The following is a 23,927-nucleotide window of genomic DNA, read 5'->3' as shown; positions in this document are numbered from 1 at the left end:
CTATTCCTGATTCACAAGCTCCACATTGAATAAAATAACTTAGAAAAATAGAATTTAACAACCGTTTGGAGATCAAGATAAAAAAGGAAAATATAGGTCTAGTACTGGATTATCATACATGAGAAAAAATGGTTATAAAAAAAGAAAAGTTGCAAGAGTAGAGTTCATGACATAGTGGGACATTTTGAGGTCAAGTGACAATTCCAAAATCTTGGCAGCATGAGTATTTGCGTTCTCTGTATCCATATAAAAAATAACTAATGTATACATCAACATTGTACTCAGGACATATCAGGATCATGTCTATCTCCCTCTTTGATCATATACATAATCAATAGCACAATTTATTTATTATCCATGCACCGTTGTACAACATTTTGTCATCAAATTATGATACTGGCAGTGATATGCCATATTACAGCTAGTGTGATATGTTATACCTTTTCTAGTCCATGATGATGAACTATCATGAGTCTTATTAAAACTCAGCTGTTTGTAATAAAAGATATTTCCTCTTCCTGGGAGCCTAATACAGTTCACAATTTGACAACAATCATGAAGAACAATGGATGCCAATATGTCTTCTTCTTGGAGGTCCTAATAGACCAAATGTATTTGTGTCCTTCCTAAAATAGTGTCCTTCCTAAAACCTGAAGGCCTCAAAGGAGGTCCCACTGGACTAGAGTCAAATACCAGCCTCCCAAGTCAAGTAAGGGAATAAGAATACAGTCAAGATCGGTCAATCATCCAAATCACCTCTTGATTCATATTAGTATGCCCAAAATATTGTAATATTCCTAACCCAGAATATTCTTCAAACCCCAGCGAAACTCCAACCAAATATATGCATATGATATAACAACCCAGAAATAATAAAATAACAGTGGAACAACATATAATAATGTAAACCGGAAATATAAGCGGATACACAAGAAATGCAGCAAGAAGATGCTAAGCCATTTTATTATAATGAGCAATAAAATGAGTACAAGAGGTGATCAAACAGATGGCACCTCGACTTGCATAAGGCAAGTGAAGAAATACTCTCAGAATGACAAGAATGGCCTCTTTGCATGGATGTTGCTGCTGCTAGAAAACAAATGATGATTTGGGGCTGCTCCCCTCCTCAGAAAAAGCTGAAACTATGGATTCGGGCTCTACTCAAGAAACCCAGAAAAACCCAGAAATCTCTCCTGAAATGGTTGACCCATGAAAAACACCCTCTTGGGGTTCTGCGCAGTTCCTCAATGCCCTGCGCTGCCACTAAAGAAAACCCTCTAAACTCTACCTAAAACCCTGCCCAAAATCCTCCAATGAGACAAGAGTTGGACCCCTGCTCAATCTCCTAGCATAACTCCACCTGCAAAACCCCAATCCAGCACTACAACCAAAAAGAACTGCGTCCCTCTCCAAGTGCTGCGCAATCCTCCAAAATGCTGATGAAACCGCTGCTGAAATACTGATAAAACTACTGCTGAAATACCGATGGAAATACCTTGCCCGATCAGGCACTCGAAGTCCCCCGGGGCTAAGGGTGAGATCTCCGAACGGAGACACTCAATGCACTAAACAGTGTTGCAGACCAGCTAAATAACCAGCGTGCTCAGAAGTTGAAACAACTAGCTCAAAATGCACATAACTGAATGATCCAAAATGAGGGGGCTCCTCTCTATTTTATAGCCTCTGCCTCTCACAATCCCTAGGCTCACCTCCTCCTACGTGCTTCTACTCTTGCCATGTGTTCTTCCCTTCTGCACAGTCTCTCCATGTGTCTGTGTGGGCTCCATTTCTACGTCCCCCTTTGGACCCCTTGGCTCCCCTTTAAGTCACAACGTTGTGCTACCTAGGAAGTGACTTTTTATTCTAAAGTGAGTTATGTCCCCCTTCCTCACTTTTTATTTACAAATAACTATAGAAGACAAAAATTGAACAAAATCTAATATTCCAATTAGCCATGGCTAATTAGGAATATTACAAATATTAAGTGAAAGCACATGATTACAAAATGGCTAAAGCACCTACTGATGGATGACCCATCTTCCTTCAATAAGGAATGTCAGATGGGAGAGAGAAATTTGACTGGAGCGAAAAGTGGATGATCCTAGCACCATGTAGTTCAAAAACTTTTTCAGAGGCCTACTCTCCCTAAATGTGCTCCTGGGAGCCTCAACATGCTCCTAAGCATCCTTTAATGTCCACTCAAACCACCTAGGCCTTCAAACATAACTAGAAGGAGCTACTGACTCCTCCCGACAAGAAGGTTGACTCCTTGAATTGGAAATCTCTACATGTTTCTCTCCCTTATAAGCCTCTTGCTCCTCATCCTCCGTCACTATTAGCGGAAACTCACGAGACTTCCTAGATGCCAAGTCCCATCAAACCTAATATCCTAGCTCCAATTATCTTGCTCTATGTTGGTATGTATATCCTATAACCTTTTGAGGTCCCACTATACCCAACAAATATCAATGTTGCAAACATCCCTATTTTCATCGTAAAAAAATCGCAAACTCACAATTTTTTGTCTGAGCCGATGTTTGTTTATTTTCAACGATATTTTGGTGGTATCTTAATTTTGTTGATGTGGGGTGATTTTTACTGACATTTTCTCAATTTTTACAATTTTTTGGTTTTCTAGACCCTGCCGATTTTATATTGATGTCGATGTTTGCAACATGGACAAATATGCCTTTTTGCCATAAAGGCTCCAACTTCGTCCTCTTTTCCATAGGAACATGGATGTATAATAGACAACCAAAGATCCTCAAGTGACCTATCTCTGTCTTTACCCTTATAAATGCTTCCTCAAGAGTCTTATCCCCCCATATCCTATGAGGACTCCTATTTTGCACATATACTATCATGTTACATGCTTCTACCCAAAGAAACATAGGCAACTACTAGTCATGTATCATATCCCTGGCAGAATCAATGATGGACCGATTCTTTCTCTCTGCAATCCCATTTTGTTGAGGGTTGTACAAGACTATCATCTCCCTCTTGCTCCCTACCTCCTTGCAGAAATCCTTAAATTCATTGGAGGTGTACTCTCCCCTATTATCTTACCTCAAGACCTTGATCATCTTACCTACCTCATTCTCCATATGAGCCTTGAACTCCTAAAATCGACTAAAGGCCTCATCCTTGGTCTTCATGAAGAAGATCCAAATTTTCTTGGAAGAGTCATCAATGAATATGACAATATTGTGCTCCCTGTATTGATGCCACTGACATTGACCCACATACATCTGAGTGAAAGAGATCCAAGATCCGTTCGGATCTACTCTTGTTGCATGGAAAAGCAGCCTTGGAATTCTTTCCATGTGCACAACCTTACACATGCCCTACTACTCCATGTTGAACTCTAGAAGACCAATCACAATCTCCCTTCGGATTGGCAATGTCCTTATCAAAATTCCTACACTCAAGGAACCCCTACTGCAACAAAACCGAATTTACTTCTCCTACTTGATTTTAATATACATTATCAAGATATTTTCTGGAAAATACTGAAGTAAATTACTTCTGCAGCCTACGCCAATTTAATTTAATTACATGAAACAAGAAACTGAGCAAAGAACAAGATACATAGGACACTGTTACTTTTAGAAAAAATAGTTCCCGAAAAAACCCAATAAGGGAAAACCGGTGCAACAACTCTTAGGGTTTTATATTATTAAGCAGTAGTTCTGAATACAATGTTGGATGCCCTCCTGGAAATCTAGTTACAGCGAAAAATATAATGGCGGAAAACTTAGTGAGATTACCTCACTTCACCCAGCAGTTTCCGGTTGATCCAGTAGTAGAACTGGCTAACCCCAGCTATCTTTGCGTTGGCCCTGCGTAGGCCTTGCATCAGCCTTACAGCCTTTGCGTCAGCTCTACACTGTCTCTTTTGCCTCCTGGAGCTTTTGTGTCAACGTTACACTGTCTCTTTTGCCTCCTGGAGCTTCTGCGTCAACCTCTCCCTGTTGTTCCAACAGTGCTGAATTTCTGCGTGGAGCCAGCTTCTCCTCTGCGTTGGCTTTCCCTGGTTCAGCGTCAAGCCTGTGTGGGCCCAGACTAACCCAGCGTTAATCCCTCTAGATGTTGCACTGCCTCCACTAGTGGCTCTCCGCCTCTCTGCTCAGTATTCCCGAACTATCCTTGCCCCTCTACTGCAGAATGATCACTTTGTTCGAATTTCTCAGCTTCCTAGCCCCAAAAATTTCGAACTCTAGATCAATTCATTCTCTCTATGTGTTTCTAAATGAACCCCAAGCCTCCTTCTTATACCTTTCTTATTGAGACTTCAACAACCGAGATTAAGTCTCTAATCAACGGCTAAGATTAAAAGTTGACTTGATCCACTTTCTAGAACATTCTCGCCCATATTTTGATTAATACCCATTAATACTTTAATTTTCCTAAATTTAGACTTAGGAACCCCATTAAAAATATTGATTATTTTAATAAAATACAATCCCGGTGGAATTTCACCAAACGATTTTTGGGTTCTTTATAACTCATGTGCCTTAGCCTCTCCACCAATTTTCATGGCTAGAGCACATCCGATGCTACCAAAAACTAACACTCCCTCTTAGCGAGGAATGTGCTCTAGCAACAATGTCCAACTGCACGCTGCTTTGTCTCTAAAACATCTCCTTTCCACACTGTTGCAACCACCAACATTGTGTTGATGTTGTTACTATACTGCTGCCCATGACACTGCCACTGCCACTGTTGCATCTATACTACAGCTCCCTCTGCATCTGCTGCTAACACTACCACTGCTAGCTTTGCACTGCGTCATTTTCCAATTGCTGCTGCTCAGCAACGGAAAAGCATCTGAAATTTCTAAACTACCTATGTTCAGCATAATACCATGTGAATGTTGGAATTTGACTGCTACTAGTCTCTGACCCTCTGAATCTTTTGTGTTGTTGCTGACTTCTGCACTGTGCCATTTACACTGCTACCAACCTTGCTCTATGTTGATCAGTCTCTTGTCTTAGGCTACTGCATCTGTCTCTCCAACCAACCCACTGCATCATCTAACACTAAGTCCATCTCACTACTGCTGAATCTCGGGCTCCCATAGCAACGAATCATCATCTAACACTAAATCCATCTCTCTACGGCTGAATCTCGAGCTCCCATAGCAACGAATTGATCCAAGAGGTGGGTTCCTCAAGGATCTTGCCCACATGTAGTCCTCCCAGCTACAGTTCTATATCGCCCCATTTCACTCCTGGATATGTGTGGGCACTCATGACAAACTCATCTTCGTCAATTTTTGTTAGAGCAACCTTAGGATCATGTTTCTTATCCTTATCCTTTTGCTTCAAAGGACACTAGGATGCAAAGTGGCCCATCTTGCCACATCTCAAACATTTCACCTTCGAAATATCCTTCTTCTGCTTCTGCTTCTATTGTCCCTTTGATGCTAGAGCTTTTTTCTCCTCCTCCTCCTTGGTCTTCGTGCCACTCCCACTACTGCCATTGAGGTTGACCTTAACCAAATCCCTCCTTAATTCTTCCTATTGAAGAGTTGCCCACGTCTCCTCCCATGAAGGTAGTCTTTCCCTGCCTAATATACTTTGGACAAAGACTTGTCATTCATCCGATGTAGAAATTTTGAATAATAAACACTTATTCACAGAGATTATCCCGATTATACACTATTGCGGAATACATGCATAATACATAACCTCCTCTACGTTGATCATCAATTTAGCAGCATTAAAATCAATGAAACATCAATCGCATGCACACATTAACATAGTATGTAACCCGAGGAAAGCATACAGCTGAAAACCCCACAATATTTGTATATTATAATGATTGAGAACATGTAACAATACATAGTACAATACTCCTCACAAGTACTCAGTACCATCTCCACCTGTTACACACAAAACTAGCTCAGATCCGAACAAGTCACAGGTTCAAATCTCCTCTGCTGCTTTGCTTGCCTCCACTGCACAATCCAAAGTGAAAATCACGTGAGCACAAGCTACAATTGCCTTGGTATATGCCCACACTGCGCAGTCCTCATTGGCATAACTCAATCCCATTGATTGTGCAAGATCTCATGCACAACTATAGTCACAACTGATAGCAATCTCAACCTCTAACACCTGTCTCCACTGAACTGTACATGCACTGAGTTAACTGATGTATTCTTCAGTTGCTTTATGAGTTAATAATTAGTGAATTAATTAATATTTAATTCACACAACTCATCACTAGAGTATTCTTTAGTTAGACTGAATACAACTAGTTCAACCAAGTCAAACTGAACACAACTCCATCAACTCCACAATCAACTCCACCAAACTCAACCACATGAGTTCTAACTGAAGTCCTGCATGCAATAGCTCAACTGACCCACAAGAAAAGCGTATTTCCTTCTGACAGCTGCATGTGCCACATCTGTAGCTCAAACTGAAGTGCTCCAAGAGGATAAGATAATGTTTATAGTCCAAATATTATTATGAGACAATAATATTCGACTGTTCTATTTTTAGCCTGGCAGTCTAAAAATAGAAACCTGCCCATATGTCTAAAAATAGAAGTCCATCTATTTTTACCAACATGACCAATCATCCATAAATAACACACTGCAACTCATAGACCATGATCCATATGTCTAAAAATAGACTTTGCACCAAAAAATACCCTGCGGGCCCACTTAGTGAAGGCGACTCCTTTCCACTAAGCTCCATCATCTTGTTGCATTTTCAACACTCCCTCTCAACAAGATATGGATTATCAGCAACCCCTATCGTGCAACTCTGGAATGTTCTGCATGCAACACATTTGCCCGGTCCACTTGCTCCAACAACACTTGGAACAAAAACACTCCCAACTGACCACTCTGTTGGGCTAGGAACATACTCTGATGCTGAAGCTCTACCTGCTGCTAACAAGTGCTCCCTCTCTGACATCTGCGCTACTGCAACATCTCCATGCATCTCGCACCATTGCACACCTCTCTGTGCCACCTAGCACTGTGCAAAACACTTGTGCCTCTTGCATTGTTGCAGCCTGCTAGCTATGCGCTTTCCTGGGATTCCCTGCACTGTCGCTCTCTCTGCCGCTCCATTCGCATCTATCTCTACCCAATCAGTGAGTTCCTTCTACTCCACATCGGGGCTCCCATAGCAAGGTCTCATCCAAGAGGTTGGGTACCTCAAGGATCTTGCCCCTCCTCCTTGGGACGATCAATCCACATCACCCCACCTCCTACCCGGAGGTATGGCTGCATGCGATTCCTCAGCCCACCTGGCTCGAAGTTTCCCCCTACTGGAGGTCTCTGCATGAGTAGATGTCTCTACTCAATCTCCTCTCAGCTTCCCTTGTTGTGGCTGCTCCACAACCTCCTAAAGCTGCTGCACCAATCGTGGCTCCTCCACAATCATCTGAGACTTCTTCTAGCTCTGCATGTTGAGAGGTAATATACGCTCCCTCTCAACCACCAAGTCTCCATCAGTTGCCTCGCTGCTCAAGGCTTTGCATGCATCTTGAACCTCAAGAGCATATAGGTTCTTGACCTGTGAACCAATCTACTTCACCTGTCTAGTGATGATGTGTCTAAGGAAAACCTTTCCCTTACTGAAGACTACATCACAACGTCTGTCTTCCAGCATCGCGATCGACACCAAGTTTCTCTCCAGTCCTGGTACATACTTGACATTGGTCAAGGTAAGGCGAGCTCCATGCTCCCTCTGAAAAATAACCGTGCCTACACCTGAGACACTATACTTCTCATCATTACCCATCGCTATGAGTATCTGGAGATCTTTCTCCTCCAAAGTACTGAACAAACTTTTGTCACTGGTCATATGGAAAGAAGCTCCACTGTCAAGAAACCAACCACTTCCCACCATGGATGAAACCATGCATGCAAAGAGTGTGAAATCCAACTCAAACTGTGAAGCAAGTGCCTCACCTTCAGATCCTTCCCCGGATCCCTTCTTGGATTTCTTCTTTGGGAAATTAGTAGCATAATGGCCCAACTCATGACAATGAAAGCATCTCACCTTCGACTTGTCAACTTTCTTCCCATTATTGGAAGAACTGGATTCGGAAAGAGAACCCTTCACCTTCCCCTTCTTCACCTTACTCGCTAAGGCACGGTTCTCCTCATCATGCATGGATGAAGAACTGTCTCTGGTGCTCCGTCTAATCTCCTCTTGCACAAGATCCGACCAAAGTCTCTCCCGTCCTGGCAATTTCTCCCGACCATTCACAGAGTCCTGATAGGAATGCCAACTCTTTGGAAGACCAAGGAGAGCCAAGCTCACCAAGTCCTCATCATCGATAGTCACCCCCACACTTCCCAGCTCATCCCGGCACTGGGTGAACTTTGTGAGATACCTGGGCATATTGTCTCCATTCTCACACTTAATGTTTCTGAGTTTATCCTTGAGCGCCAACTTCCTCTGATCGCTCTTGCTTTGGAATAGATCTGTCAACGCTTTCCACATCAAGTATGGAGAAGTCTTACCATGCAGGCTGGACACAATGTGATCCTTCATGCCCTCCAACAGAATCCTTCGACACTTTGCTGTCTTCTTTTGCCAAGCATCAACTTGCGCAATATCAGTAAGCTTTGGGACATCAGCCTCTATGAACCCCTTCAGCCCATTATCATCCAACACCGCCTCCATCCTGTCCTTCCATGCAATGTAGTTTGAGCTGCCCTCAAGAGCATACTCCAATCGCAATCCGTTGAAAGACATTGCCACGTTGGTACCAAGAAAACATTGCTGCAAATTCGAATTGCACTAGCTCAACAACTCAACCGCCTCTGATCTAAAATTCGTGAAAACAAAGTATTTCTCGTACACAGATTGACTGTATGGGCTTTTACCAGATATCTCACCTTCCAAAGGAAGGATGAATCCAGAGGCTACCTGGCCCGATTACAGACTCTACCTGAAGAAATAAAATGTAAACACTTTCTGAATAGTAGATCTGATGATCAACAGCGCCGATACCATGTAGAAATTTTGAATAATAAACACTTATTCAGAGAGATTATCCTGATTATACACTATTGCGGAATACATCCATAATACATAACCTCCTCTACATTAACAATCAATTTAGCAGCATTAAAATCAATGAAACATCAATCGCATGCACACATTAACACAGTATGTTAACCCGGGGAAAGCATACAGTTGAAAACCCCACACTATCTGTATATTATAATGATTGAGAACATGTAACAGTACATAGTACAATACTCCTCACAAGTACTCAGTACTATCTCCACCTGTTACACACAAAACTAGCTCAAATCCGAACAAGTCACAGGTTCAAATCTCCTCCGCTGCTTTGCCTGCCTCCACTGCACAATCCAAAGTGAAAATCACATGAGCACAAGCTACAATTGCCTTGGTATATACCCACACTGCGCAGTCCTCATTGGCATAACTCAATCCCATTGATTGTGCAAGATCTCATGCACAACTATAGTCACAACTGATAGCAATCTCAACCTCTAACACCTGTCTCCACTGAACTGTACATGCACTGAGTTAACTGATGTATTATTCAGTTGCTTTATGAGTTAATAATTAGTGAATTAATTAATGTTTAATTCACACAACTCATCACTAGAGTATTCTTTAGTTAGACTGAATACAACTAGTTCAACCAAGTCAAACTGAACACAACTCCATCAACTCCACAATCAACTCCACCAAACTCAACCACATGAGTTCTAACTGAAGTCCTGCATGCAATAGCTCAACTGACCCATAAGAAAAGCGTATTTCCTTCTGACAGCTGCATGTGCCACATCTGTAGCTCAAACTGAAGTGCTCCAAGAGGATAAGATAATGTTTATAGTCCAAATATTATTATGAGACAATAATATTCGACTGTTCTATTTTTAGCCTGGCAGTCTAAAAATAGAAACCTGCCCATATGTCTAAAAACAGAAGTCCATCTATTTTTACCAACATGACCAATCATCCACAAATAACATACTGCAACTCATAGACCATGATCCATACGTCTAAAAATAGACTTTGCGCCAAAAAATACTCTGCGGGCCCACTTAGTGAAGGCGACTCCTTTCCACTAAGCTCCATCATCTTGTTGCATTTTCAACATCCGAGACTCCATTCAGGGTTGTCCTTACCATCACGGTAGATTGAGGAGTAGACCCCACTGCAGCAAGATGGTCTTTGGTGTCCTGAAAACGTTGAATATAGGAGTTAACCCCTTCTCCCTTCTGCATCAATGTCCACTGCAACTTTTGTTCTAAGTACATCTTCCGCTGTTCAGAAGAACCTTCATACAGTGAAGACAAAGCTTCCCACATTTCTCGAGCTGTATCTTTGCCCTGTAAGTGTGAGACCACATGATCTCGAACTCCATCGAGTATGAACCTCTTTGACTATCCTTGCTCGGCCTTGTACTTCTTCTTCTTATCATTGTCCACGAGAACAGCCACAACACTCTTGACATAAGCTTCGAGATCATACTCCTCCAGAACAGCTAAGATTTTGGTCTTCCATATGACATAGTTGGAAGCTCCTTCCAACCTGTCCTGATCTCTGATCCCATGTGATGCTATCTCACCCAAACTGTCGAATTGACTCCTCTAGTCACTGCGCAGCACTAGTTTGCAGCCCTGCAAGTGAAAAATTCAAACTTTTGGCGAGAAAAGTCCTCTAAGGAGAAAATTCCCCTTCTATGTGTCTTCGCTCTTTTCCGACGGATTTCTGCCCCAGCAGAAACTGTGCCCTTCAAGCATTGCACTGAGGCTCTGTGTCACTCCCTCTGCGTCTACAAGCTCACGAACCGGAAATCGTACCTCTCTGTTGACTCTCTCAGAGAGAGATTTCCTCGGAATCTCTGCTTTCCCAGCAAGGACAATGCAAACCCTTCAAGGGGATTTGAATTGCTACCAAATGCAGCTATTGGTCTCCCTGCTTAGCATTGGATCTACTCTTCCTGTGTCAAAATCAATGCTCTGATACCATGTGAAAATTCCTACACTCAAGGAACCCCTACTGTAGCAAAACTGAATTTACTTCTCCTACTTGATTTTAATATACATTATCAAGTTATTTTCGGAAAAACACTGAAGTAAATTACTTCTACAGCCTACACCAATTTAATTTGATTACATGAAACAAGAAACTGAGCAAAAAACAAGATACATAGCACACCGTTATTTTTGGACAAAAAAGTCTCCAGAAAAACCCAATGCGGGAAAACCGGTGCAGCAGTGCTAAGGGTCATATATTATTAAGCAGTAGTTCTGAATACAATGCTAGATGCCCTCCCAGCAATCCAGTTACAAAGAAAAATATAATGGCGGAAAACTGAGTGAGATTATCACACTTCACCCGGCAGTTTCCGACTAATTCGGCAGTAGCACTGGCTAACCCCAACTATCTCTGCGCTAGCCCTACATAGGCCCTACATCAGCCTTACAGGCTCTACGTCAGCTTTGCACTATCTCTTTTGCCTCCTAGAGCTTCTGTGTCAACCTCTCTCAGTTGTTCCGGTAGTTCTGGATTTCTGCGTGAAGGTAGATTCTCCTCTGTGCTAGCTTTCCCTGGTTCGACGTCAGGCCTGCGTGGGCCCAAACTGGCCCAGCGTCTGTCCCTCTAGATGCTACATTGCCTCTACTAATGGCTCTCTGCCTCTCTGCTGCAGAATGATCACTTAATTCAAATTTCTCAGCCTCCTAGCCCCAGAAATTTCGAACTCTATATCAATTCGTTCTCTCTATGTGTTTCTAAATTAACGCCAAGCCTCCTTATACTTTTCTCATTGAGACTTCAACAGCCGAGATTAAGTCTCTAATCAACGGCTAAGATTAAAACTTGACTTGATCCACTTTCTAGAACATTCTCGCCCATATTTTGATTAATACCCATTAATACTTTAATTTTCCTAAGTTTAGACTTAGGAATCCATTGATGCCTCGAAAATCGTTGCATCAACATCGGGGAAAACCACCCGATTCGGACCTTAAAAGCAGCTATTTTTCCGTTTGGTGTGGTGGCTTCGACTGGATATAATGGGACCAGTTTCCCAATGATTTATAAATGGGATGGATAAGTGATCAATTTTCTAATATCTAATGGTAATGATAGATGATTTATTTTAAAATGCAATAATATAAATAACTAATCTATCCCGGGAAGTGTTTTTCTTAGTACAACTTCTGATGGTTCTTATTGACAAGTAGACATATAGATGACTCTACTTATAAACAAGAACATTCATATGATAATTACTTTGTTCAAGTAGTTGAGCAAAGTAATGATTAAAACGTTATTACACTATTCTTTATATATTATTGATACACATACATATGAAAAATAACAATTCTTAAACATTCAATAGTGATAAGTAAAAGAATTGTTGTAAAAGCATATACATACATCAATAATAGCAAAAAAGAATAAATGTTGATTCACATAAAAGCATGAAGCAAGAACATAGATAATAGTACCATATGTGTTTGAATCTCCTCCGATATGAATTGCATTCAAATCCCGCCTTTCAACTTGGAAACACTTTCATAAGAAGCAATAGTGCATATCACATAAAAGTATTTTTCATCAAAATCAGAATTGAAGTCCAGTTTTTATAAAAATAAATATATCGGAAGTACAATAGTGCAACTTCCAATCCAAGTCTTAATACAAAAATTTCAGGACCCTTTCTAAAAACATGAAAGATTCTATAAATACTATCTAAACTAACAAACAATGAAATAAAAATGCTATCTGCTGATATTAACCAAATCACAGAAATTATGATAATCTTCTCAAAATAGGCATGCTGTAGTCGGTCAGAGTGGTTCACTGTTTTCGCTGACTATCTTGTGTCCTGCGCTGGCAAATGGCAAGCATTGGTTGCAATTTTGGTAGATGACTCATTCACGAATGTAACTGGGCAGTGTATGTGGCATCAGTAATTTCAGGAATCATACAACCAATTGCATCGGTGAGGCATTTCATCGTTGTTTGCTGACTGTGTGGTTTAACAAGGAAGAACCAAAAGGTATCCCATGTCAAAGTTTGAATGCCTGCGATTAATCTTTCCCTCTTTTCCAACTCCTGTTTCCATGTCTGTTCCAATGCTTTCACTGATGGAAGTTTCCCTGGAGAACATTCTGTAATTAAATTTGACAAATAAAGAGTGTCATTAATCAATTCAATCAGATTACTTGTTGCCAATCTGCATCTTGATGTTGCCCTTTCTGCTTTCATCAGTTGAGATTGTCATTCAAGGAATAGGATTTCCTTATGCGATTCGAGAATTTGGGGTAGATTTGCAGCTTGTCCTTCCTTGGTTTCTTGCCAAGAGAGAAACTCTGTTAGTCTTTCATCTGCTTGCTCCAATTTCTGTCTTGCATCTACTGACTTATCAATCATAGATGAGGAAATTTCACATAAGGGAAGAACGAGAGAGATATTGTGACATAATAGGCTCAATTGATTAGACAATGTTTTGGTAATTTGGAGAGCCTCCGATTTGAATTCTCCAACTTGGGGATATCCTCTGAATCTTTCTATTTGCAGTGACAGTTGAGCGATCTGTTCTTCTTTTGATTTGCTCAATTGTTCATTTAATGATTTTAGCTTGCTCAATGCTTGAGATAGCTCTTGCTGCTTCTGAATTGCATGTTGATCAATCCTTTGTTTTTCTTTAAGCAGTTGCTCGTTCAATTGATCATTTGACTGTCTCTGGGCTGCTAACTGTTGTTCCAATTGCTCAATCTTTTGCTGCTTCTCTTGTACCTGTGTTTCCAACAAAATAATTACCTGATCTTTTTCTTTAAGCAAATTGCTTACCTCCAATGCTTTGTCCATAGTAGTTGTTGTGTATGCTCCAGCATACTGAGAGAGTTTAGTGAAATCTTCAGAAGGGTTGACTTCTTCTCTCCATACCACATTTGTTATCTCCATTTGTGAAGGTAAAAGAGAAGATTGATCAAGTTTTCTCTTTTTCCTTTGCTTCTTGATTACAGCCCTATGCTTAGAGTTGTAGAAGACATCCAAGGGTGGTATTTCTTCTACATGTAGAACAATTTCGTCGGATGGATTCTCGGGGATTATCTCTACATCCTTTTGAGTCATGGGTGGGCCGCTAGTTCCTTCAGTCAGAATTGTATTAGTTGTTGTCTTTTGACCAGTTGTCACCTCAGGAGTGTTGAATCCTTGTTGACTTTCAGTATTGTTGATGATAGAATCAAATTGTTGCCATTCCTTGAGTAGTTTAGGATCAACATAAAGGCTTGAATCAATGAGTTCACCACTTTTTTGTTGTCCATGTTCCTGCTCTGGCAATTTTTCTTTTTCAGGGATCTTCTCCTCTACAGGAGTCTTGTTGACTACTTTCTGTTTAGTTTGGCTTGGTGGCTGATCTGTAGGGGCTATAGCTAATAGGTCCAAAGGCAAAGTTTGCAACCTCTGGGCTCTGAGTCTATTAAATGTTTTTAACCCTTCATCTTCATATTTGATCCTAGCCAATGCTTTAACTTGAAAGAATGTTTCGGCTGAAGCAAATAAATCATCAAAAAAATCTGCTTCATGATCGAACTTGGCAAGTTTAGCTTGTTCAAGAACATTATAGGCAACCTTATTTGGATCATATTGTCTGTTAGGAATGGTGGCAAGATTCAACATCTGCATCTTTTCTGTCTCTTTTTCTGCATGCTTGTAGTCATGTAAAGTGAAAATGCCACATCGTAGGGGGAATATAGGCCACATCTGTTTCTTAGAATCTCTAAGGGTTCTAGATGTCCCTTCAACAGTTATCTGATATGCCAATTCCCATGCTAACAATTTATCAGGCACATACAGAGGGAGAACATGGGGTTTAGTGAGACTGCCAAAAAGCCTTACATAGGTAAATTTCTCTTCTCCGAACCAGCTGCCTACTGCTGTCAGATCAGTTGTTGCATCCTGGGATATCTTGGGAGCAGGCTTATTGAAAATAGAATGATATACAGGTGAAACAAAACCATTGCAAATTCTGTACAGGTGATTTTTATAGTGTGCCTTCCACAACTACTTGTGATAAATATGAATCGGGTTGGGATCTTTGGAAGTCCACTTCCATCCAAGTATTGGAAATTCAAAATTAAAACAAATAATGTCCATAATATATGCACTGTAGTAGAAAGGGGGAATGGTCCGGGTAGTTGTAAATGAATTCCTTCTGTATTCTAATATCTTTGTGGCTAGTCTATCAGACAAAATATTTGCCCAATCCATAACATAACCATTAATTGTTGCTTCCATCAATGGGACCATCTCTATAGAAAATTTGGCAGAATCATGTTGTCCCCACAATCTACACATCATAGCTCCTACATAGCAGTAAGGAGAAGCTAATGAGTCGACAGAGTACTTACCCGATGCCTCGTGTTTGTGCTTCTCCGGGAAATGCCTCCATTGCTTGATCGGGTCTAACTCCAAGTCATTTTCTTTTGCAAATGCTTCCAGGAATGCTTTGTTGTAGCGTTTCTCGGGCTCCGGTAGATGGTACATTTGCCTGAGATCTTCAGGCTTGAATGAGCCAAATATCCTCCCATCAGCTGTGCAAAATGTTCTGTCCGAAGTAGGGATTTTCTCCACTACCCATCTTACCACATCAGTATATGGCAAAACTTTGGCTCGCGCCGCTATCCTGTGAAGATAAGAACAAGCCAATTCCTTGAGAGTTCCTTCTGACTTATTGGTTGAATCGGCAGTGGCTTCCTCTGATAGTTCTTCGGGCTCCTCTGCTTCTATCAGATTATAAATGCTTTCCCAGCTAGTATTTCCCAGACCAAGACATGTCGTATCTGAGATTAATCCCTTCTTGCTCTGTTCTGGTTGTTTGGCCGCAGGAGTTGCTGTGGACTTCTTTGATTTCTTCCCCATTTTCTCTGGATTTTTGGATTCGGAGAGACTCTGCACAAACAGTTGCAAACCGTAACACAGAAATACTGCTGCCGCGAGCCAATATGATAATGAAATAGAATTGCAGTGATTGACATACGATAAATGAAATACAGTTAAGAATTACCACGAATGAAATCTTTTAAAGGATCTATCCTTAACTGTAATATTAAATAGCCGTTCGAACCGCCAATCATGGTGAATTAATATCATAAATACCCATCTCGTCAATCGTATACCAAATGATTATTTCAAGCGTGCTTTAGATTTGATTGATCGGCGATCGGCGATAAATCACAAATCGCAATCGGGAGTTTTAAAGGGAAGGGCTTTAGCACTTGCAATGAATATTTCCGATTGCTGAAAGATAATATTTAAAATATAATGGAGCGGGGTATTTATGCATGCAAACCATTTTTCAACGTATATTTACCTTTTGAGATGCATGCCCAATTAATTGATCGCAGTCGGGGTTTGGCTTAAGCTTTTATTCTTTTGTCATATGACTCTGCCGATTGCCGATTTGCGATTTACTTTATCGCATCGGGAGATTTGATGAAGCTTTTACTTATGTCCCTTTATCAACGAATATCTCCGATTACCAATTGCGATATCAGATCGGAAGATACGATGAGCCCTTGTATGTGTACCTTTGGCATTTGATTTCGCTGATTGCCGATTGCGATTTCCTTTTTGGATCGGAGAATTGGATGGGGTTTTGTTTTATATCTGTTCCATTGTTATTGCGATATGCGATCTCCGATCGCTTTATCGCAATGTAGAATTGTTTTATAATTTTTGAAAAGAACACTTTTTTTTTATCAAAAGGCTTTATAAAATGATTTATTTATATCAGCCCTTTTAATAAAGATTTTCCTTATTATGAAGTTAATACCAGTTTTATTTATTAATTTACAAATCTAACTAAGTTGATTTAAAAAGGGACCCATTTCTTATTAAAAAATTTATGTAAAGATTTTTTAGAAATGGGGGGTTGTTGTACAGCACAACAATTGGCGATTCACTGGGAGAAACAGTTATCTCTGAGAAAGTAATATAATACTTTAACTTTCTTAATCTGAAAACCTTAGTGGATAGAGAAAATCTAATATAACTAGATAATCATAAATTCTGAATATAATGATAAATATTTTTGCTATTTCTTTCTCATCTCAAAATTAAATACATTCTAAGTTTTAAGTAAACCTTAATTGGTTGATAATGATAAAACAAAAGACTTCTCCAACTTAGCTTGTATAATGACTCCTTTGTCATAGGTAGAGCCGCTACTGCCAGCAAACGTCTATAGTCTCAGCAGGGTTACCTTTTAACCATTTGATCATTCATTGTCCCATCCATTTCAGAGTATAATTAAAAAGAATAAATCTAAAAGATATATTTCTACATTTTTTGTATTGCATTTTCTTTTCCCTTATTTCTTTATTTTGTAAGATAAAAAGCCATTATCTTGGTTTGGTGGCCAGTTGTTGACAATGCCATTCACTGGTTGTAATTTAATTGAACAAACTGGCTCGTGATGAGACCCCTTGTCTTATAATTATAAACCATTACCTTGTTTTGATATGCAGTGTTGGTAATGTCAGTTGAACTATTCCCCTATGATCATGGTAAGCAGGCTTGTGATAAGACCTCTTATCTTTTATATCAAATATATTTTAGAATTACACTCTGAGAAATTATAAACTTTGATGGATGGGATGAATAATTTTCTTCTTAAGAGAACATGGATGAAAGTTTTGAGAGTTGAAAATGCTAAGATTAAATTAGTTTTGCTTTCTATTGATAACCTTTTTAGGCTTCTAAAACTTTTGAATGATTTACAGTATTTTCAAGTTTTGAGAAGATTTCACAAAAATAAAAAAGGGTTTTCAGAGTTTACTTATACCTAATTTCCTAGAATTTTCCTTTTCCTTCAAGGCTTCCATTTATTGAAAGTAAATATTAAAACTATTTTCTTTTGAGTAACTTTTTCAATATAGTAAAAACCAATGGAAGGCTATTCACAACTTTATTTCCTAGGATATTAAATAAACTAATTCATTCACACAAATATAGCTGAAAATTGAATATTTACAAAGGGAGAAGGGGTTACCTCCTCAATTGAAGAATTTTTTTCAGAATAAGCCCATTGACAGGAAGAGAATCTCTCTTTCCTGATAGATCTTGCAATATGAATGTAGATGGGCCTATCCTCTCGCTGATTTGAAACGGTCCGAGCCACATTTTCTGAAATTTAGTGTGTTTTCCTTTATCCTCGTGGGCTTTGTCCCATTTCAAAACAAGATCACCAACTTGTAAATGTTTTGAGCCGCTTGAAGTTGTATCAAAAGATGATTTAATAATTTGTTGATGCTTTTCATGTGTAATTTGAGCTTTCTCCATTTCTTCCTCTAGTTTTAGGATCTGATTATGTCTCAATTAAATAGAAGATGTGGGATTTTCTTCAATAAATTGCACTAAGGCTAGTGATGGAAGTACTAAGTTTGCTAGTATGACAGCCTCCTTTCCATACACTAGATTAAATGGAGAAGTGCCTATTGAGGCCTTCTGTGTTATACGGTTTGTCCATAGTGCAAATATCAAAGACTTGTGCCAATTCTTATGATTCTGATCAATAGTTCTCTTAATGATTTTGATAAGATTTTTATTGGTAGATTCTGCTAAACCATTACCCTGAGGGTAGTAGTTTGCAGAATATTTCAATTTGAATCCTCTTTTGATAGCAAATTCAAGTATAGAATTACCAGATAAATAAGATGCATTATCAAAAATAAGAGTGTTTGGAACACCAAACCTGGTAATGATGAACTGGTCTATGAATTCAATGATCGCCTCAAAGTTTGTTGTCTTCAAAGGAATTGCTTCTACCCACTTAGTAAAGTAATCAGTAGCTGTAAGGATATACTTATACTTTTTAGATGAATGTGGAATAATTTCTCCAATGATATCCAATCACCATGGTTCAAAAGGTTGTTCAATGTTCATTGGTTGCAAAGGAAACGCTGGCTTCTTTTGCCTTCCACTATAAGTTTGACATGTTCTACATTTCCTTACATATTCATGAGTATCTCTAAATAAGGTAGGCTAATAATACCCAACATGAATAATTTTGTGGGTTGTTGTGTCAGCTCCAAAATGTCCTCCCGCAGGACCATCATGTAATTCCTGCAAGACCTTTTGCACTTCAGGTTTTTCTAAGCATCTTAACAAAATTGAATCATAATTCCGTTTAATCAACACATCATCAACAATCATGAAACTTTTTGCTTTTAGTCTAATGGCACGTTTATTTTTATAGGAAAGATTAGAAGGAGCATATCCATTTTTCAAATAGAATATCAAATCTGCATATTGGGATTCAGGATTAATGGTACTTAACTCATTGATTTCTTTGATATTGTTTGTACCTTCATGTTCCTGAATATTAGAAGCTCCTGCTAACAACCTGCAAAAACCTTGGCCTTTGACAATCTTTGCTGGTCTAATGTCCAAATCATATTCTTGTAATGTTGTGACCTAGTTTGCCCTTTTTTCTCCTAATTCCCTTTGAACTAGTAACTGTCTTATTGCTGAAAAAGGAACTATAACTTTTGTGTGAGCTTTTAAAAGAAAGGGCCTAAAGTGTTTAATGGCTTTGAATACAGCAAAGGCTTGCTTTTCAACTTCAGAGTAATTAAGTTCAGCACCTTGAAGATTTGAACTATAAAATGAAATTGGTGCTTCCAAGTTTTGATCATTGATTTGTGTCAGCACTGCTGCGTAAGATGAATCAGATGCAAGAGTATATAAAATGAAATGATTCGAAAAATTGGGAGTGCTTAAAGCAGGAGCATTTATGATTGACTGCTTGATTGAATCAAATGCCTCTCTTTCTATAGGCCCCCATTTAAACACTGAATTTTTCTTAATCATGGTTTGTAATGGTAAAACAATCTGTGAAAAATCTGGAATAAATCTTTTTACAAAGTTAATTTGACCTAAAAATGATTGCATTGATTTTTTATTATGTGGAAATGGAATATCAGAAATCTCTTTGATTCTATCTGGATCAATATAAATACCATTTTTTGAAACAATGAATCCCAAGAGTTTACCTTGGTTAAGAGCAAAAAAAGATTTCTTAGGATTGAGTGAAATGCCATACCTTTTACAGCATTCAAAGATTTGTTTCAAATCATGTAAATGACTTGATCTTTTCTTAGAGAAGACAGTAATGTCATCCAAATAGACAACTACTGATTTATTGATTAGACCTTTGAATGCTATAGGCTGGTTTTCTTGTTCAAACTCTGTCACAGTATGAGTCATATGCTTCTCCCGATCAATCTTAATCTTAATCAATGATTTATCTCTGATCAGAATAGCATTAATAGCTTCTACTCTACCAAGTGGTGGTTTACCTGCCTCATTAGCAGCTTTGGACAATACAGCATTTGGAAGCGGAGAAAAAGGTACTGCGTCCAATTCTTTAAGTGACAATTTTTGTTGATGTTTGAGTTTACTGAGCTCAAACATAGTGATATTTGCTTTTGTTTTCTTCATATCTTCAATGATGTTGTAATCCATAGAGTCTGCAACTACTAATGTTTTAGATGTTGAAGGTGGATTGGAAGCTGATGGTTGATTCTGAGTAGGTGTTACTGTAGACTTCTTTGTGGGAGTTTTTCCTTAGTAGTAGTACCCATGTTCCTTTTCTTCTGAGTTGTTTGAACAGGTTCAGGAGTACCTTTACTCCTGGTACTTACTGGAAAAGCTTCCTGTTCATTTTCAGTATCAAAATTGGGTAAAATGAAGTCCCACATCCCATGACATTCTACAGCTACCTCTTCTTCAGTTTCTTCAGATGATAAGATTGTATCTTCTTCTTCATCGTCCTCGGGGTCTGACTCTGCGTTGGATATAGCATTAGGGGGTTTTGATTCTGGTTTCTTAAAGTTTCTAAATGGCTTTTTAGTTGAAGTCTCAACTACTTGTTTCTTGATTTCTATCATTTCATTTGACATAGTCTTTAGAACTTTTTGGAGACCTTCCATATCATATGGATCTTTAACCGTTTTCTTCTTTGAATCATCTTTGAATGAGACTTTTTTAGATTTTCTATCTTCAATAGTAGCTTTCTTTTCTAAGGCGATTATATGGTTTTCCACAGCAATTGCCTCTTTCATATTTTTTGCTAGAGTAGGTTTTCCAGCTCTATCTACAAAGATAGCTATGTTTGAAGGTAAAGCTGTTATATACCATTCACTTCTAACTTGTTCAGTAGGTTTAGAGGCAGTAGGAATCTTATTTAAGAGTTTATTAAATCGTGAATTGAACTCTTTTATAGGTTCTTTAGATTCTGCTTTAAGATTTGAAAGATCATTGATTAACGTGGCCACAGATCTGTCATCACCATATTTAGTTAAGAACTGTTCTTGAAAAATATTCCAACTAGTAATGGATCCTGATGGTAGGGAAAAGTACCAAGACCCAGCTGATCCTTGTAGGGTATAAGGGAAAAGTCTGACAACTACATCTTCCTCAGTAACTCCTTTTAAGTTGACTGACAACATAAAGTTGTTTATGTGTTCGTCTGCTTGTATGCCTGCATCTAGATTGAATTTTGGCAACCATTTTTCAGGATGAGCTGGCAATGCATGCAAAGGTGCGGGCATGGTGACTGCACTAGGACTGCTCCATGGGTTTTGTGCCATTGTCGAGCTACTAATAGATGATAGTGCCGATGAAGTTCCAGATGGCTGAGAAACAGATGTTGAAGTTGCAGTTCCCTGCTGAACGACAATCTGAAGTGGAGGAGTGGATGGTTGACTTTGCAATGGAGAAGATGAAATGGAGGATGATGATGAGAAAGTTTCACTATCAGATCCTTCAATAGTCTTCCTTGCTCTTTTCCTTTTAGGCAAAGGTAACTCAGTAGGTTCGATACCAAGCTTTTCACTTTGAAGTCTGGTGAGGGGGTGAGAAGGAATGAATTGCGAAGTCACACTGCCTTGAGATAGCTCAGATTTCTGTGGTGATATTGAAAATCCTTGAAGTTTGTGGATTAGAGACTGCACTTCAGGAGACTCTGGAGTTAATTTATCTGAGATATTTTGGGGTTGAGCAGTGGAAGTTGTCTCCTCTACTTCTTGTTTGAAAACTGGAGTTCCAGCATGCAAGGGAGAAGTCGGAGGTGAGGTGGAGGGAGATTTACTCTCAGAATGGATTATAGATTTGGGTTTGGGCACCATTCACAGTTCATGCCCTCCTTCTAGCGCCAAAAATGTTGATGCCTCGAAAATCGTTGCATCAACATTGGGGAAAACCACCTGGTCTGGACCTTAAAAGCAGCTCCTTTTCCGTTTGGTGTGGTGGCTCCGACTGGATATAATGGGACCAGTTTCCCAATGATTTATAAATGGGATGGATAAGTGATCGATTTTCTAATATCTAATGGTAATGATGGATGATTTATTCTAAAATGCAATAATATAAATAACTAATCTATCCCAGGAAGTCTTTCTCTTAGTGCAACTTTTGATGGTTCTTATTGACAAGTAGGCATATAGATGACTCTACTTATAAACAAGAATATTCATATGATAATTACTTTGTTCAAGTAGTTGAACAAAGTAGTGATTAAAACATTATTACACTATTCTTTATATATCACTGATACACATACATATGAAAAATAACAATCCTTAAACATTCAATAGTGATAAGTAAAAGAATTGTTATAGAAGCATATACATACATCAGTGATAGCAAAAATGAATAAATGTTGATTCACATAAAAGCATGAAGCAAGAACATAAATAATAGTACCATATGTGTTTGAATCTCCTCCGATATGAATTGCATTCAAATCCCGCCTTTCAACTTGGAAACACTTTCATAAGAAGCAATAGTGCATATCACATAAAAGTATTCTTCATCAAAATTAGAATTCAGGTCCAATTTTTATAAAAATAAATATATCAGAAGTACAATAGTGCAACTTCCAATCCAAGTCTTAATACAAAAATTTGAGGACCCTTTCTAAAAACATGAAAGGGTCTATAAATACTATCTAAACTAACAAACTATGAAATAAAAATGCTATGTGCTGGTATTAACCAAATCACAGAAATTGTGATAATCTTCTCAAAATAGGCATGTTGTAGTCGGTCAGAGTGGTTCACTGTTTTGGCTGACTATCTTGTGTCCTGAGCTGGCAAATGGCAAGCATCGGTTGCAATTCTGGCGGATGACTCATTCGTGAATGTAACTGGGCAGTGTATGTGGCATCAGTAATTTCGGGAATCATACAACTGATTGCATCGGTGAGGCATTTCATCGCTGTTTGCTGACTGTGTGGTTTAACAAGGAAGAACCAAAAGGTATCCCATGTCAAAGTTTGAATGCCTGCGATTAATCTTTCCCTCTTTTCCAGCTCCTATTTCCATGTCTGTTCCAATGCTTTCACTGATGGAAGTTTCCCTAGAGAACATTCTGTAATTAAATTTGACAAATAAAGAGTGTCATTAATCAATTCAATCAGATTACTTGTTGTCGATCTGCATCTTGATGTTGCCCTTTCTGCTTTCATCAGTTGAGATTGCCATTCAAGGAATAGGATTTCCTTATGCGATTCAAGAATTTGGGGTAGATTTGCAGCTTGTCCTTCCTTGGTTTCTTGCCAAGAGAGAAACTATGTTAGTCTTTCATCTGCTTGCTCCAATTTCTATCTTGCATCTATTGACTTATCAATCATAGATGAGGAAATTTCACATAAGGGAAGAACGAGAGAGATATTGTGACATAATAGGCTCAATTGATTAGACAATGTTTTGGTAATTTAGAGAGCCTCCGATTTGAATTCTCTAACTTGGGGATATCCTCTGAATCTTTTTATTTGCAGCGGCAGTTAAGCAATCTGTTCTTCTTTTGATTTGCTCAACTGTTCATTTAATGATTTTATCCTGTTCAATGCTTGAGATAGCTCTTGCTGCTTCTGAATTGCATGTTGAT

The 23,927-nt window shown here is 39.0% G+C and overlaps 1 protein-coding gene across 1 annotated transcript in view; it reads right to left on the bottom strand.

Annotated features, from left to right (window-relative positions):
- The window catches only part of LOC149237832 (signal peptide peptidase 1-like), a 510,431-nt gene that overhangs the window by 224,572 nt on the left and 261,932 nt on the right, over nt 1-23,927 (bottom strand). The gene's annotated exons all lie outside the window — the stretch shown is intronic.

Source organism: Pinus tabuliformis, chromosome 8 (genome assembly GCF_031772625.1).
Source record: "Pinus tabuliformis cultivar Carrire ecotype Pingquan chromosome 8, CPIR1, whole genome shotgun sequence".
In the NCBI taxonomy this organism is placed as follows: domain Eukaryota; kingdom Viridiplantae; phylum Streptophyta; class Pinopsida; order Pinales; family Pinaceae; genus Pinus; species Pinus tabuliformis.
This window is presented reverse-complemented; position numbering and strand designations above follow the sequence as displayed.